The sequence below is a fragment of the Mus caroli genome, unplaced genomic scaffold, assembly GCF_978045245.1.
Source record: "Mus caroli unplaced genomic scaffold, Mus_caroli_1 scaffold_16, whole genome shotgun sequence".
NCBI classification, from domain to species: Eukaryota; Metazoa; Chordata; class Mammalia; order Rodentia; family Muridae; genus Mus; species Mus caroli.
The window spans coordinates 70,016,143-70,020,761 of record NW_028227271.1 but is presented as its reverse complement, the minus strand read 5'-3'; positions in this window follow the sequence as shown (position 1 = coordinate 70,020,761).

The following is a 4,619-nucleotide window of genomic DNA, read 5'->3' as shown; positions in this document are numbered from 1 at the left end:
CTCTGGTGTATTTGTTTTATCTGAGGTACACAGTCACAAATTCCTTTTGATCTATTTTTCCCTTCAGAAGAAGAGCAGACTCTATTTACTCTGAGGTAAGGAATATGACAGTCAGCTGGGTGTGGAGGTGCTGCCTTTAATACCAGCATATGGAGGGTTGGCGTAGGTGAATCTCGGTGTGTTGGAGGCCAGCCTGGTCTACAAAGTGAGTTCCAGGCCAGCCAAGGCTACACAGCAAGACCCTGTTTTAAAAATAACAATGAAAAAGAATATGATGGTAGTAAAGAAATATGCGTGACTTGTTTTTAGGTATTGTTAGTATGTTTATCTTTTATTTATTTGTTTAAGACAGGGTCTCATGTAGTCTAGGTTGGTGCTCCAGAACTCATGTATCTTGAACTTTTATTTCCTGTCTCCACTCGTGAGTGCTCTCTCTGGGCATGGGCACGGTTTACTGTAACCATGTGTGAGAGGCCAACATTGCCATTCCTTTTTACATTTAACAAAACGCAGTGCTTCTCTGTCTGTCTGGAGGGAAGACATGAAGTCCTGACCCAGTCACAAACAGCTCAGTTCCCATGGGTGCCATATGTATTTCCAGTTCTTTTATCCAGAGTTTGGTTTGGAAGTCATGACCTAAATGTAGGGAGTTGAGAGGGTGTCTCTGTGACCTTCATGCCCATGGAAGACAAAAAGGGAGTTTGGCTCAATGGGAGTCTGACCCTAAGTCATTTATTTTAGTCATATCTATATATGGCACAATTTGGTGAAAGCTACTGGTGATAATTAATTCAGTTCACATGCACAACAAAGCATATGTAAATTTCCTTGAGGAACAAAGTCAGCAAAGTATAGATCAGACAAGGCTTCATCAAAACTCTTTGTAAAGTCCATAAAGATATTGTTCTAGTCAGTGTTCTATATCTGTGAAGAGACACCATGACCAAGGCAACTCTTAGAAAGGAAAGTATCTAATTGGGGCTGGCTTACAGTTTCTGAGGTTTAGTCCATTATCATCATAGTGGCAGGCAGTCAGACATGGAGCTGGAGGAGAAACAGGGTTCTATATCCAGACAGGCAAAGTAGGAAGAGAGAGCATTGGGTTTGTTGAGGCTTTTTTTTTTTTTTTTTGGTTTTTCAAGACAGAGTTTCTCTGTGTAGCCCTGGTTGTCCTGGAACTTACTCTGTAGACCAGGCTGGCCTTGAACTCAGAAATCTGCCTGCCTCTGCCTCCCAAGTGCTGGAATTAAAGGTGTGAGCTATCACACCCAGCTCATTGAGGCTTTTAAAGCCTCAAAGCACCCCTTTGTCCAACAAAGCCACTCCTCCTAATCCCTCCCAACTAATGCCATTCCGTCATGACTAAGCACTCAAACATATGAGCCTATGGGGGCCATTCTAATTCAGTCCAGCACATTCCATTCCCTGGTCCCTGTATGGAGTTATGTCAAGGGCCCTATAGATTCAGGTTCAGGGAGATAGCAAAGCCTTCCTTGAGCAGTTGTTAGTTCTCAAGTCCAGGACAAACTGCTGAGGCATCTATTTACACATCAAAGTGGACCTAGCTGCAAGGTTCTCCCAGCATCCTTTAGTCCCTATCCATTTGTCTTATCAGGGTTTCTATTCCTGCACAAATATCATTACCAAAAAAACAAGTTGGGGAGGAAAGGGTTTATTCAGCTTACACTTCCATATTGCTGTTGATTACCAAGGAAGTCAGGACTGGAACTCAAGCAGGTCAGGAAGCAGGAGCTGATGCAGAGGCCATGGAGGGATGTTCCTTGGTCAGAAGCAATACTGTGTGGAATGCCATGATGATAGATAAGGCATTCTGTCAGTCCATGGATGGTGGTTTTAGCAGAGGCATTACGTGCAGGAAAGGCAAATCCATAACCAGAATAAGTATCTACTCCAGTAAGAACAAAATGCCGTCCTTTCCACAAAGGAACTGGTCCAATGTAGTCAACCTGCCACCAGGTTGCTGGCTGGTCACTTCGAGGAATGGTGCCATATCTGGGGCTTAGTGTTGGTTTCTGCTGTTGGCAGATCTGGCATTCAGCAGCAGCTGTAGCCAGGTCAGCCTTGGTGAGTGGAAGTCTGTGTTGCTGAGCCCAAGCATAACCTCCATCTCGACCACCATGGCCACTTTGTTCATGTGCCCATTGAGCAACGACAGGGATGGTTGTGAGCCACCATGTGGTTGCTGGGATTTGAACTCAGGACCTTTGGAAAAGCAGTCAGTGCTTTTAACCGCTGAGCCATCTGTCCAGCTCCAGCTGTGTCAAGTTGACACAAAACTAGCCAGTAGACCATTACAAGGTATGGCTGGCATATCCTGCCTCCTACCCTAAACTTCTCCAGCTCAGAGGCTGGGCTGCCCTTTCCCCAACTGACTTTTCCTATACAGTCCAACCATTTTGGCCACTGGGCTTCCTTTTCAAGTATTCTTGCCTCTCCTGGTCTTCTCTCTCCTCTACCTGCACACCTCACATGGCCCCACTCAGGGTCTCCCTCACATCTACAATTATGAGAAAAAGAGAGGGGAGAGAGAGAGAGAGAGAGAGAGAGAGAGAGAGAGAGAGAGAGAGAGAGAGAGAGAGAGAGAGAGAGTGATCCTCCATCATACCTAGGAGCAGTCAAGTTCTCCCTTTTTTCATTCATATGGTACTGATGTGCCTATTTAAAATATCAAAGAGGACTATTTTAAATAGACACCCCAGTGGTTTGACCTGGGTCTGAGACCTAACAACAGTGTGTACAGAAAATGTCCAACATAGCTCTCAGCCCCACCTCCATCCTGATGGCCTGAAGACTGTTCCCCACTAGAGACCACTTCTACTGAGGTCAGGTAAACCTGCCTCCTGATGCAGCTAGCACCATAAACCCTGCCTCCTTGCTTACTACATAATAATTGGCATGTTGTTGGTGTCCTATCTGGGGTAAAGAGACCACCTCTCTGTTCAATTGTATGTATGTAATAAACACACCCAACTTCCAGAGTGCTAGGCTTTCTCCAGCCCAAACCAGTCAATCCCAGCTTTTTGTGTGTCCCCACGCCCTTTTACTTCCTGATATCCCAGCTGTCTGTTCCCAGTGCCTTGCTGGACAGAGCATAAGAGACTGAGAGTTCTTAGGAAGTTCTTGGGTCTTCACAAGCCCCATCCCCAAGGTTATTATGAGCGGTAATGATGGTGAGGCAGAGGAGTCTCTGCCCAGCTAAGCTGCCTGCAAGGTGTGTACAGAGCCCCAGAGATTAGCATTGCATGGTTCATTGCCCAAGGCAGGGTGGGCTCTTTGGTTATTCATACCCCTAGAGGTAACCCCAACACATTCACAGGTTCACTAAGATAGACTTGGGTGTTCTTTGGCATGTTGTTGGTGTCCTATCTGGGGTAATCTACACAAAAGAATAGTCTACTGTAGTTTTAAAACTTTAAAAGTTTTTAAAATATAGTTTTAAAAATTGCCTATAGTTTTAAAATTTATACCTGTATATGGAAGCAAGTTGTAATATAATATATATGGTGACTGTTCACTTATGTAAATTGGCAAAACAAAGGCAGATAATCGAGTGTGTAAATGGCCATCGGCAGTCTCACGGAAAGCAGCACCTGGCAGTGCTCACTCTGGGGAGGTAAGTGGTAAGGAATGTGATCCAGAAATCTCCTTTCTAATTTGTTATTCTATGCTAGGATTTAGTCTACCATGAGAAATTATTCATGCAGTTCTTAAAAAATGTTGAAGGGCTTAAGGGCTCAGCATATCAGTAGTCTGGCTACCCCAGTAGCTAAGGCAAGAGGACTAAGGCTAGATAACACAGCAAGGTCTCTGTCTCAGTTAGGGTTTTACTGCTGTAGACAGACACCAGGACCAAGGTAACTCCTCTAAGGACAACATTTAATTGAGGCTTGCTTACAGGTTCAGAGGTTCAGTCTATTATCATCATGGCGGGAAGCATGGCAATGTGCAGGCAGACATGGTGCTGGGGGAGCTGAGAGTTCTACATTTTATTCTGAAGGCAGACAGGAGAAGACTGACTTCCAGGCAGTTAGGACAGTCTTAAAATCCACATCCACAGTGACACATATCCTCCAACAAGGCCATACCTCCTAATAGTGCCACTCCTTGGGCCAAGAATATTCAAACCATCACAGCATCCATATCTCAAAACCCAACCAAACAAAGACCTTAAAGTGGAGATAGAGAGATGGTAGAGCAGATAAAAATGCTGACAGGTTTCCCAGAGGTCTTGGGTTCAATTCCTAGAACCTGCATAGTGGCTCGCAACCTTCTATCTTCAGTCAAAGGTGATCTGGTGCCCTTCGCAGGCATTGAACACACGGGTACAAACAGACATGTAGGAGAAGTACTCATACACGAAAAATAAGGCTTTCAAAAACATATGATAATATGCAATCTAATTACAACTGAAAAATGTTGAAAGCCAGAAATAAACTTGAAATAGCTGGAGATTTTTCTTTTTAAGATTTATTTATGCATATAAGTGATCTATCTGCATGTACACCTAACAGGCCAGAAGAGGGCATAAGATCCTATTATAGATGGTTGACAGCCACCATGTGGTTCCTGGGAATTGAAGACCTCTGGAAGAGCAGTCA